Source organism: Argiope bruennichi, chromosome 1 (assembly GCF_947563725.1).
Source record: "Argiope bruennichi chromosome 1, qqArgBrue1.1, whole genome shotgun sequence".
NCBI lineage: Eukaryota > Metazoa > Arthropoda > Arachnida > Araneae > Araneidae > Argiope > Argiope bruennichi.
This window is the reverse complement of record NC_079151.1, coordinates 150,918,830-150,933,031: the sequence shown is the minus strand read 5'-3', so window position 1 is coordinate 150,933,031 and position 14,202 is coordinate 150,918,830.

The following is a 14,202-nucleotide window of genomic DNA, read 5'->3' as shown; positions in this document are numbered from 1 at the left end:
ATGATCTGCAGATTTCTTATTAAGGTAGTAACATGAGCCTAATTGAGAGGCAATTACAAAATGCAGTGAATAAAGTAGTGGCATGGTGCAAGGGCAATGGATATGCTATCTCTCCTGAGAAGAGTCACTGTTTACATTTTTGCAGGAAGAGAGGGATTCATCCAGATCCGAATATTTGCATTGAGAATGTTTCTATTCCTGTTGTGAACGAGATACGATTTTTGGGAGTGGTTTTCGATCATAAACTGACTTTCCTTCCTCATATCTTATACCTGAGGAAGAAGTGCGAGAAGTCCTTGAATATTTTGAAGGTACTATCCAGAACATCTTGGGGAGCTGATCGAACCTCCCTACTCCGTATTTACCAAGCATTAATTCTCTCTCGATTAGACTACGCTGGTATGATATACGGTTCAGCCCGTGCGTCTGTTTTACGGCATTTGGATACCATTCACCATTCTGCTTTAAGGATCTGCTCAGGGGCATTTCGAAGTTCCCCAGTAGAGAGCCTGTATGCTATTTGTTACCAACTACCTCTTTATCTAAGACGAAAGAAGCTATCTGCCCTTTATCATTTTCGAACAAAGTCTCTGTCAAATCATCCCATTTCCCAAACAACTTTACCAGTTGGTCTTCGAAGACTCTATGATGCCCGATCCTCTCACATTCTCCCATTCACTGAGAGGATCAAAGCAATTATCCATGATTTAGATATTAATGATGTTTCCATAAAACCGCATGATTTCTCTTCCTTTCCACCCTGGGAAATCCCAAAATTTTCCTTTCTGAATCCCGTCTCAGAATTCGACAAAAATTCAACTGCTCCAGTTGTTTTTCAACAGCTATTTAACTATCATCGCTGTCGCTATTCTTCATTTACACCAATATTCACTGACGGTTCCAAATCAGTTGATCATGTTGGTTGTGGCATTGTTCTCCCATCTGGTGTTCTGAGCTATCGTATACATGAGTACTGTTCTGTATTCACTGCTGAGCTAGTAGCTATTTTTTATGCTCTCCAGGAAATTTCCTCCTTGGCTCAACGGAATTTTATTATTTATACCGATAGCATGAGTGGATTAGAAACTCTTTCTCACTACCACAATAAGATGCACCCGATTGCTAATAGCATTCTGTTTACTTTGAGTCATTTGAAGATCGATGGTTTTAATGTCCTTTTCAGCTGGGTGCCAAGTCATGTTGGTATCTCTGGGAATGAGATGGCGGATTCTTTAGCTAAATCTGCATCCTTCTTCCTAAACCAAGAACTCCCATACTGTGATATCAAGAGACTATTGGCGTGTCGTGGTTTGATTACTTGGCAAGAAACGTGGGATTTATTGACCCACAATAAATTGCACTCTCTTGTGCCGTCCATTGCTATGTGGCCACCTCTTCCTATCCGTGAAGTAGATGTCAAGCTAACACGCCTCCGTATAGGACATACGCGCTATACTCACAAACATCTGATCTTTGGCGAAAGGGCACCAATGTGTCAGACGTGTCATGTTGATTTAAGTATTAAGCATGTTTTAATTGAATGTCCTGCCTACCATTCCCATCGTGTCAGCTTTTTCAATACATCATCTGTAACTCTAACCGACTTGGTGGGTGAGAAATACCACCCAAATATTTTTACATTTTTAAAAGCAATTCACCTTTTTACTTGCATCTAATTGCCTTTCAACCTTTTATCGTCTGTTACTGCATTTTTATTTAGTCGTATCATTAGTATCACACTTTTACAGTTTCATAATTATTTTCTTCCTGCGATTCATAAATTTTAAAATTTTATTAGTTGATTGCTACATCGCTTATACTATATACAGTTTATCTTAGTTGGTATTAATTTATAATTGATTGATTCAGTTCATATTAATGTTCTCTTAAATTAAACCATATGACTGGCGCAGTATGGCCTCACATGGCTCTTGTGCCAATAAACCATACCTACCTACCTACCTTTTGCTTTATTTGCTTGTTTTTGTGTTGGAGAGGATGACGCATGTTTTAAAGGAGAAGTATCGGAAGGAATTTTCATTGGGATAGGTGGCGCTTTTATGGATTGTGATGAGTTAGACGGTACAGGTGTCCTTGATGCATTTGAATGGAATGAAATTCCGGTTTCTGTATTATTTGGGTTTGGAATATGTCCTCAATGTGTACATTGTTTAATAACCAATGAATATGTAATTCCTGGTTTGGGAGTACGTTCGGTAATTATTTTTCTGGCTTCTGCAAGCGAAATATTTCTCTTCATTTTAAGAGTTAGAATTTCTTTTTCCAAGGCCCATTTAGGACAAGATCTTGAAAAGGTTGGGTGAGCACCTTCACAATTCCTACATTTAATTTCTTCTGAGATACATTCTGAAGAATCATGTCCAGGAACGGAGCATTTGGCACATATTTTTGTACCTCTGCAAGCTTGTTGCGAGTGTCCGAATCTTTGACACTTAAAGCATCTGACCGGATTAGGAATATAGGGTTTGATAGGGCATCTTAAATAACCTGTCTTTATTGACTTTGGTAATTCTGTAGTGGAAAAAGTTAGAACGACATGTTGTGTAGGAATTAATTTACCATCACGTTTGATGTGAATACGACGAGCTCCACAAACTTTTTGATCAGACAATTCATTTACAAGTTCAGATTCTGTATGGTTTTTGAGACCGCGTTCGGAAATTACTCCGAGTGAAAAGTTCAGATTCCTATGTACAGAAACGTTGACTTTAATATTTCCTAAAGCTGTTAATTTGCTTAGAGTTGCTGCTTCGGTAGGATTAGATACTTCAATGAGTAAGTCCCAAGATTTCAGTTTTTTTACATTCTTTACTTCTCCAATACGAGATAAAATGAGCTTGTGAACTATAAAAGGTGAGATTTTATGAAACGTATCCATTGTTGACATGATGAAAAATTTTGTATCAGTAGTGACTATGGTGCAGTTAGAAGGACCCATACAAGAGGGAAAGAAAGTCGGGTCTCAACGGCACCGCCCACCACAGAGCCCAACAAGGGAAGGCAGCCACCGGCTCTAGATCTTTCCAGCCTCGGCGCTTACCTTGGTGCTAGCTAGGACCTATACGCTAAGAGCCACTTCCAGGAACGTCTACCACCCTTAACGCAGAGCCCCAGAAGATGACCCCTTCGCTTGATCCCCTTGAGCAGACCAAACAAATGACTGGGATACCAGCCGATTGATACACCGGGGACCGAAATGTACCACCCGTCTAATGGGTCGCCACGCACGGCAAACACGTGGGGTTTATGGCTATCCATGAGAAGCAAGAAGCAAACAGAGCGGCGACAGCTTCTCATGGAGAGCTCCCTCGCTTGCCGTCGAGGGAAAGAAAAAAAAAAGGCGACAGCAGAATGCGCAGAGGAGAATAAATTTAAAGGGAGTAAAGATCCCTGGGAACCTCGGGATTGGGACACCCGTACTCACCTATAGTAGGTGAGCCCCTGAGGGGTTACGGATTTTCTTTGATCGTAAACTAACTTTCCTTCCACATATTCAGTTTTTGAGAAAGAAATGTGAGAAAACCTTAAACATTCTGAAGGTTCTCTCCAAAACAACTTGGGGTGCAGATAGAACCTCCCTCCTCTGTGTTTACCAGGCTGTTATCCTTTCTCGCATTGACTATGGATGTATATTGTATGAATCTGCTCGCTCTAGCATTTCACGACGTCTAGACACCATCTACCATTCGGCTTTGAGAATTTGCTCGGGTGCCTTTTGAACATCACCCATAGAAAGCCTCTATAATATCTGCCACTAGTTACCACTGGACTTAAGGCGTAAAAAAATATCTACTTTATATTTCCCACAAGCACAAACTAACTTGAATAATCCACTGGGTGAAATGACACTATCGGCTGGACTGTGGAGACTCTATGATGCGCGTCCCTTTCACATACGCCCTTTTTGTGAGAGAATGAAAATGCTTCTGAATGATTTGGAACTTAATGATATTACTATTAATTCAGTTCCTTCTCTCCAATTCTCTCCTTGGAATGTTCCAAAATTTACCGTTTTGAACCCGTTTTCTGGTTTCAATAAAGACATAACTGCACCAATTGTTTTACAGCAGCTTTTCCACTATCATCGCTGTCAATGTTCTTCTTTTGCACCAATTTTTACAGATGGTTCGAAATCGGATGGACATGTCAGTAGTGGCATAATACTTCCATCTGAGACACTGAGCTATCGTTTGCACAATTGTTGCTCAGTGTTTACTACTGAGTTGACTGCAATTTTCTGTGCTCTTGAGAAGATATGGCCAAAAACTCAGGGTAATTTCATAATCTATACTGATAACATGAGTGCATTGGAGACATTATCCAACTACCATATTCGAATGCATCCGATTGCCATTGAGGTATTATCTCTTTTACGATCTCTTAAGGAAAAGGGATTTAATATTATATTTAGCTGGGTACCAAGTCACGTGGGCATTGTTGGAAATGAAGCAGCAGATGTCGTTGCAAAACATGCTTCCAATTCGCTGTGTCAAAGCATCCTATATAGTGACTTTAAAACAGCCATTTTTTCCCGCCTGCTATCAATATTGCAAGGAAAATGGGATCTGAAGACTGAGAATAAGGTGCATTCAGTCAAACCATCCATTGGTTTATGGCCCACGATTCCTATACCAGAGCTCGATGTTAAGTTGACTCGTCTCGGTATAGGGCACTCACGTTTTACGCATAAGTATCTTATTTTTGGAGACAGTGCACCGATATGTCCCACATGTCGGGTCGCTTTTAGTATTAAACACATTTTAATAGAATATTGCTCATTTAGCTCACATAGAATTCGTTTTTTTAAATCGTCATCTTTAACTTTAACAGAGTTGGTGGGGGAGACGTACCACCAAAATATTTTCCAATTCTTAAAGGTTATTCGCCTTTTCACGTACATTTAATTCATTTTTTGTCTTTTCAATTTGTTTGACAACTAAAAATAAGTTTGTGACTTTCACTTTTTATTTCACCTTTTAAACCATCATTGCTCATTTTAAAGTACTAAATTTTAGATATTCATTCTAATCTATTCAATTTTCCAATTTTTACCTTCTTTTACCGAGGCTAAACTGTTTTATATTTTAACTGATGAAGCAATTTTTTATGTAGTATGATTTTAAACCATATGCTTGGCGCAGCATGACCAGATATGGCCCTTGTCCCAAAAAAAGCCAAAACAACAACGACAACATCAAATCCGAGATGTCCACAGTTCTGACCATTGTCTCTGTAATATTTGCAAGTTGCGAGAAAGCATTCCAGTTTATTCGCTACCTCAGGGGCTCACCTACTATAGGTGAGTACGGGTGTCCCAATCCCGAGGTACCCAGGAATCTTTACTCCCTTTTAATTTATTCTCCTCTGCACCTTCTGCTGTCGCCTTTTTTCTTCTTTCCCTCGAGGGTAGACGAGGGAGCTTTCCATGAGAACCTGCCGCCGCTCTGTTTGCTTCTTGCTTCTCATGGACAGCTCCAAAACCCCACGTATTTGCCGTGCGTGGCGACCCATTAGACGGATGGTGCACTGTGGTCCCCGGTGTCTCAATCGGCTGGTACCTAGTCACCTGAGTGGCTAGTCTGCTAGGGATCAAGCGAAGGGGCTACTCCTTGAGCTTGGCGTTAAGGGTGGTCACTGTCCCTGGGGTAGCTCCCAGCGTATAGGTACCGATTAGCACTAGGGTGGATGCCGAGGCTGGGTATGACCAGAGCCGGTAATTGCCTTCCCTTGATGGGCTCCGTAGTGGGCGGTGCCGTCGGACCCGAATCATTTGTCATATCGTGTGGGCTCTTCCAAACGTGGTCCCTTTAGTGGGTGTCATAATGTACATATTACTGCCAATTCTGAACAACATTTCGACTGATATTTTATAATTAAACGTATATCTAATGAAAACGAATTATTTGATACAGTATCTCCTTTTCTAGTGCAGAAATATATCTCTGCAACAGTTGGGGAAGTTGCATCTGTTAAAATAATGAGACATGGTTACTTACTTGTTGAGGTCAGTACTCGAAAGCAAGCCCAGAATATTCAAAAAGTGAAAGCCCTTTTCACGATTCCTGTTAATATCAGCCCCCACACATCATTAAACACATCTCAAGGCGTCATTACTTGCGGTGAAATATTTAACCTCCATTTAGACTACATTCAAGAGGAGTTAAAACCACAAGGTGTAATAAAAGTTCGCCGCATTACCACCCGGCGAGAAGGACAAATACTTGAAACTAAGCCTCACATCCTCACTTTTAAGTCGCCAAAACTGCTAGATTTCATATATGCAGGTTATATCAAGCTACCTGTGCACCCATATATCACACACCCACTTAGATGTTTCAAGTGCCAGCGTGTTGGGCACTCTAAAGCTAATTGCCGCGGAACTGTTACTTGCGCCCGTTGCTCTGTAAAAGGGCATGAAAGCCAACAATGTTCTGCACCAGAGACGTGCTTAAACTGCAAAGGTGAGCATACTTCTTTCTCTCGGTTATGTCCACTCTGGAAACTTGAAAAACAAATCACCACTACAAAAATTAAAGAGGAAATCTCATATCCCGAAGCACGAAAGAAAGTACTTGCACAGACACCGTTACCTGGTGTAAGCTACGCATCCGTGGTCCAGAAAAGTTTTTGTGAAAACTGCAGTTGTGGAAACTGTACTAAGAAGGGAAAGCAGATGAAACCTCAAAAATCGTCGGATTTTGACACAGAAGAATTAATAAACATTATTTCTGACTCTGGAAAGCCAGATAAAGCAAAGGAAATCAAAACCTGACAAATCTCTAAAATTAAGGCTTGCAAAGAGCGCACTATCAAAGTCAGACCTATCTTCGAAATTGAAGAAAACTGCTTCTAAAAACTGTGTAGCTTTGGGATTTGCTTGTCAAGGGATAGCTCATAAAGACTTGGCATCCATTTTTGGAGGCATACAAAACAGTCCTGATCTCAAACTCCATCCTTCTGAGGATGAGGAGGAATTTGGGATGAATTGCTATATTTCAGCAACACAGAGCAGTGCCAATACTTTCCCTCCTGCAAATAGAATTTCTTAATGAATACCTTCCTTTCTTGGAATTGTCTCGGCATTCGGTCCAAAATTCAAGACATCAAATCTATTTTTAACAAATTTCATCCTGTTTGCTTCAGTGTTCAAGAGACCTACTTGAAGCCTAACATTCCATTTAAATTAGGAGGCTATAATTGTGTGCGGAGAGATACAGACACTGGATCTCGTAATTCGGGTGGTGTTTGTATCTTTACTTCAAATTTGTATCCTAGCACACCTCTTCATACCATTACATCAAAGTGGATTTCGCAAAGGTAGATCTACCCTTGATAACATTTTACAGTTGGTAACAGAAATCCGTAATGCATTTGTGCGGAGAAATCATTTGGTTTCCATATTCATAGGTATTGAAAAGGCGTATGACCAGACTTGGCGTTATGGGATACTTCGAACCCTCTATGAGTTTGGGTTTCGTGGTCAATTACCACCTTTTATTAAAAATTTTTTTATCTTGTCGTGTTTTTAAAGTCCGTGTTGGATCAGCATTATTTGACTCTTTTATTCAAATGGAAGGCGTTCTTCAGGGTAGTGTATTAAGCGTTACCCTTTTTATCATCCACATTTCTAAAATTCTTTTAATGCTTCCTTCATCAGTTTTAGGCACATTATACGTTGATGATTTGCATATTTCTTGCCAGGGATCAAACATAAGACTGATTGAAAGGCAGTTGCAGACTGCTGTGAATAGTCTTGTGAAATGGTGTGATCAGAATGGATACATAGTTTCATCAAGTAAAAATTGTTGCGTGCACTTTTGCAGAAAACGCAGTCTTCTCCCTGAACCAGAAATTTATATACGCAATAGAGTTTTTCCTGTTGTACCAGAAGTACGTTTTCTCGGGGTAATTTTCGACCGAAAGCTTTCTTTCCATTCTCACATCTCCTTTCTACGAAAGAAATGTGAAAAAATGCTAAATATTCTAAAGGTTCTCTCCAACACATCTTGGGGGGCTGATAGGACATCATTACTCCGAGTATATGAAGCTCTGATTCTATCTCGTATAGATTACGGTTGTTTAGTATATGGCTCTACCAGCAATACTGCTTTGAAGAAACTTGATACAATCCATCATTCTGCTCTGAGGATTTTCTCTGGAGCCTTCCGCACATCCCCAGTGCAAAGCGTATATGTGATGTGCCATCAACTTCCATTATCTCTGTGTCGCCAGAAATTGTCATTGCAATATTATTTTAAAATTTCATCCACACCTAAGCATCCTTTAATTTACACCACTCTCAGTCAAATTTTAGAGCGAATATATAATGCTCGTCCAACGGCTATCTGTCCATTTTATGAACGCATGAAATCCTTCATTTCAGACACATAACTTTCTGAAGTGAGCATATTGTCTATTGACCGTTTCTGCTTTTCTCCCTGGAATACACCATGCATTTCTCATATAAACCCATTGGTTTCAAAAAATCTCATATTGATGCACACTCGCTTCAGCGAATATTCCTTGAGCATCGTGCCCAGTATAACAACTATAAAGCAATCTTTACGGATGGTTCGAAAACGATTAATCATGTTGGTTTCGGTGTTATTTTAGATAACACTCCTTATAATTATACTTTCTCCAATTACTGCTCAGTGTATACGGCAGAAGTAACTGCTATTTTATGTGCACTGCAAAATATTTCTTCATCTGACTGTCGTAAATTTTGCTTATACACAGACAACATGAGCGTTTTGCAACAATTACAAAATTTTGATTCTTCTTGTCATCCAATTGTTGCACAAATCATTTAGCAACTATCAATACTGGCTAACAGAGACTTCGAAATAAATTTCTACTGGGTACCGAGTCACGTTGGAATCCATGGCAATGAGCTTGCAGATGGCTGCAAAATGAGCTTCAGAACCTTTCAATTTCCGTGTTCCCTTTTGTGATGTATCAAGTTATATCAAACGATACATCGATGAAAAGTGGCAAGAAGTTTGGGACACACAGGTTGATAACAAACTACATGCCATCCAACCAAAAATAAATATGTGGTCAGTTTTACCAAACCGATGCGCAGATGTAAAATTAATTCGTCTACGAATCGGACACACAAGGTATACGCATAGACATTTGCTGTTTGGTGAACGAGCTCCTCATTGTACGAACTGTGGAGTAGTCAATTCTATTGCACATATTCTTACTCAATGTCCTAATTTTACTTCTGATCGTTTAACTCACTTTCATTCGCCTATTTTAAATTTACAGGACCTAGTGGGTGAGAAACCTCACTTAAAACTTTTTGACTTTTTAAAAGCCATTGGTTTCTTTCATAGCATTTAAAATTTGAGTTTTATTTTTATTCTTGTGCCAAATCATTATAAATCATAGACTTTCTAAACTTTTGACGTTTTACAATGTATCCTTGTTTTATTTACACATTTTACACTTTTATGATGGAACTATTTAAATATCCTTGTGGATGGCGCAGCTTGTCCTAAATTGGACCTTGTGCCAGAGAACCTTAACTATACCATACCATAACATACCTAGCACACCTCTTGCTTTACATACTACTTTACAGGCTGTGGAAGTACAAGTTCACATACGAACATTGGTCACAGTCTGCTGTATTTACTTACCGCCTCATGATGTCATATGTCAGCAAGAACTAGATAACTTAGTAGACCAGCTTCCTTCACCTTTCATTTTATTGGGCGACTTCAATGGACATAGTTTTTTGTGGGGTTCGGATAGTACAAACTCTCCTGGACGACAGATTGAGCAGTTTATTACTAACAACTATCTTTGCCTGCTCAACAGTCAAGAGAAAACTTACTTCCACAGAACCACGTAGCTTCCATAGTGTTGATCTGGCCATATGCACACCTGAACTGTTGCCATTTCTCACTCTAACAGTTAGCAATAATCTTTACGGCAGTGATCACTTCCCAGTTATTGTCTCCCATGTTGATGGAGCTGGTGCGACTACTTGTCCACCAAGGTTCTAATTCAAGTGGGAAGACTGGGATGTGTTCACGCAATTAGCAGATATCCCAGAAACTATGGCCAGTACTTGTGACATCACAGAAGCAGTACAACATGTCATTGACAGAATAATAAGCGCCGCAAATGCCACTATCCCGTAGACTTCCCCACGTCTAAGAAAATTTCGTAGACCGTGGTGGCTTGCCGTGATAGTCATAAACAACAACAAAAAAATTATAGAACATCTTTCGAAGGTACCCTACAACAGAAATTCTTGTTGCTTTTAGCCCTTAACTGGGGAGGTGAAATTTTAGGACTTAACTGAGGAGGTGTGGTCTACGAGACCGCATTTCATTTAGACCCAAGTTAAATTTTTTAATGAATGTATTAGTATGAAAAACTGCCAATATATTTTGCAGATATTTTTCTTCATATATAGATATGTTTTAGACATTTTTCAAAATATATTGTCATTGAAAAAAGCAAATGCGTTGGAACATGCATTTTCTTCTCAAATTACATGTTACAATAAATAATATTCTTGAAAAAGCATATTACTTTTTACTTTTTAAATCCTATTTATTTTTACAGTATATGAAGGTATATAGAAGACAATATAATGTAAAATTCAACAATTATATGAAAAGTAAAAAAAATATGACAATGTATAAAATTGGCCCTTTTTTTATCAGCTTATGTGACTTTCATAGCAAGGTTTCCTAGGGCATTTTAAATATACAGGTTAAGAACTAGTACAAAAATCAATCTATAAATTCTTTATATTTATCTCTTGGTATATTAATATATTTTATAAATTATTCAAAATACATTATCACTAGAAAAATGAATTATGTTTGAACATACATACCAAATCAGTTGAATGCGAACTTTCATCGATAAACTTTTCTATACAATTATCCTTATCACTAAAATCACTTTCTGTTTCATTTAAAAGTGTCTGGAGAACTCCTTCATAATATCAGTAAACTGGATGATATTTCGGGGCCCATGTTTTAGCGCCCTCTGCTAAGCCTTGTTCATCACCGGGACACTAACAGGGAGATGCGGTCTTCAAGACCGCGCTCGAAGAAATAACTGAATTATTTTAAAAAGCATCTACTGAAACCTACTACTGGTTGAAAAAGTGCATGTGTATTGTAGGTCACAAAACAGGAAGCTACAGGGTCAATCCATTCAATTGAGCTTAAAATAGAATAGGAGTGACAGAAAATCCATCTCTAGCAGTCTCACAGACAGCACGTCCCCAGTTAATGGTTAAACGAGACAAAGTCCTTGCTCGTTGAATTCGTCGCCGTAGTCAGAGGGAATCTTGGATTAAATTCGTATCATCTATCACATCCTCCACATCTAGTAACCATTTATGGAAGAAAGTTAAGGCTGCTAGTGGAATATATTAGGAAACCTCTATTCCTGTTTTAAATACAGGAAATGAGACACATTCCGATCCATTTGACGTGGCCAATGCTCTCGGTCAAGCTTTGGCACAGGTCTCCGCATCAGATGCGTATAATCCTACTTTTCTAGCAGTTAAGAATTCCGCTGAACCGATGCATCTGCGTTTAAATGACCGATCATCTTTCCCCTATAACTGTGAATTCCGGATTTTTAAACTGCAAATTGCCTTATCTCAAGCCCATGATACCAGTACAGGGCCAGATGGAATCACATATATTATGCTCAGCCATATGAATACAAATTCCCTTTCGAATCTGCTAGTATTATTTAACAGAATATGGCTTGAACGGAAGTATCCTTCACAATGGCGTGAAGCTATTGTGATCCCAATCTTAAAACCTGATAAGGAATCATCAAATCCTATGAACTACACACCAATTGCTCTGACGAGTTGCCTTTGTAAGACCTTTGAGCGCATGGTGAATACACAGCTTGTATATGAACTGGAGAAACAGGGATGCATCTCCCCGTTGCAGAGTGGTTTCCGTAGAGGTAGATCTACATTTGATAACCTCGTATTACTGGAAACCCAAATACGCAATGCCTTTGTGAGGAGGAACCACCTAGTTTCCATATTTTTCGACATTGAGAAGGCATATTACCGTACATGGCGCTACGGCATACTTTCAACACTTTTTAATCTAGGTTTTAGGGGTAACTTACCCATATTTTTACAAAACTTTTTATCAAGACGTACTTTTCATGTCCGAATTGGCAACTTTTACTCTAATCATTTTATTCAAGCTGAGGGAGTTCTGCAACGAAGTGTCCTCAGCGTTACACTTTTTATAGTTCATCTGAGCCAAATTTTAAATCATTTGCCTCCATCTATTAATGGAACTATTTATGTTGAGATACGCAACACATTTGTTAGGAGGAATCCCCTTGTCTCCATATTTTTTGATATTGAGAAGGCATACGACCGAGCATGGCGCTATGGCATACTTTCGACACTTTTTAAATTTGGTTTTAGGGGAAATCTTCCCATATTCTTGCAGAACTTTTTATCACATCGGACTTTCAGAGTACGTGTAGGCAACTTTTATTCTGATTCTTTTATTCAAGCTGAGGGACTTCCGCAGAAACTGCCCCTCAGGGGCCTAACTACTATAGGTGAGTACGGATGTCCCAATCCCGAGGGTCCCAGGGATCTATACTCCCTTTCTGTTTATTCTCCCCTACGCCTTCTGCTTTCTGTTGTTTTTTTCCTTAACTCGACGGCAAGCGAGGGACCTCTGCATGAGAAGCTGTCGCCGCTCTGTTTGCTTCTTGCTTCTCTTGAACAGCCAAATTCCCACGTGTTGGGCGTGCGTGGCGACCCATTTGAAAGACGGGTGCTGCACTGTGGTCCCCTATGCATCAATCGGCTGGTAGCTAGTCACCTTAGTGGCTAGTGTGTTAGGGATCAAGCGAAAGGGTTACTCCTTGGGCTTGGCGTTAAGGGTGATCACTGTCCCCGGGGGTAACTCCGAGCGTATAGGTAGTCATATCGGAATACCGGGAAATGAGAAGGCTGATGCTGCAGCAAAAGCGGCAAGCTCTCTTCTTTACCAAGAGCTTCCACGTAGCGATGCAAAGACGTTTTTTGCAGGCCATGTCTGCATGTTATGGCAATGATCTTGGGATCAGCAGACTTCCAACAAGCTGCATTCGCTCGAGCCAATGATTCGTTTCTGGCCTACCATCCCAATGCATGGGCTCGATGTTAAATTAACTCGACTCCGCATTGGTCATACACGCTTCAGCCATAAACACCTTTTATTTGGAGAACTATGTCCAAAATGCACGACATGCCATACAATTTTAAGTGTACATCACATTCTAATTGATTGTCCTGTTTTTAATAATCAACGATTACTGTTTTTTAATTCACTTTCCATAGACATCCGTGAGATAGTGGGTGGCAGACCTCACCCTAATATTTTTACATTTTTACAAACGATTGATTTGTTTAATTTTATTTAGGTTTCATTTACAATTTTTAAAACATTTGTCGGATACAACATTTGTTTAATACAATTGTAGTTTAAATTTTTAAAGTGTCGTTTTAATATATTTGGTTCAATTTTAAGATCATACTTTTACCTAATTTAAATAGCTTTTTAATATCATTGAATTTAATTTTTACCATTTTCGTGGCGCAGCATGGCCAGATTTGGCTTTTGTGCCAGAAAAATCAACCAACCAACCAACCGAGCTTATAGGTAACCGATTAGCACTAAGGTAAGTGCCGAGGCTGGGAATGGCCAGAGCCGGTGGCTGCCTTTCCTTGTTGGGCTCCGTGGTGGGCGGTGCCGTCGGGCCCGAATCTTTCGTAATATCATATGGCTCCTCCTAAGAAATCTCCCTTCAGTGGGCATCGCAAACTACCTAATATCATTACTAATCTTCCACAATTTGACAGCTATTTTATACTAAAAGGAATCACTGAAAAAAACGAAACTTTTAATTCTGTATCGCCTTTTCTAGTGCAGAAGACAATCACTGCAACAATTGGTGATGTCTCTGCCATACGTAAAATGCGTTCTGGTGACTTGATGATAGAAGTCTCCAGTAAAAAGCAAGCACAGCAAATATTGAAAATTACAGCTTTAGCTAACATCCCTGTAACCGCTATCTCTCATACATAGTTAAATTTTTCCAAAGGTGTAATCACATGTGGCGAACTGTTCAAGGTTCCCCTTGAAGAGATCACTGCGGAACTGAAACCCC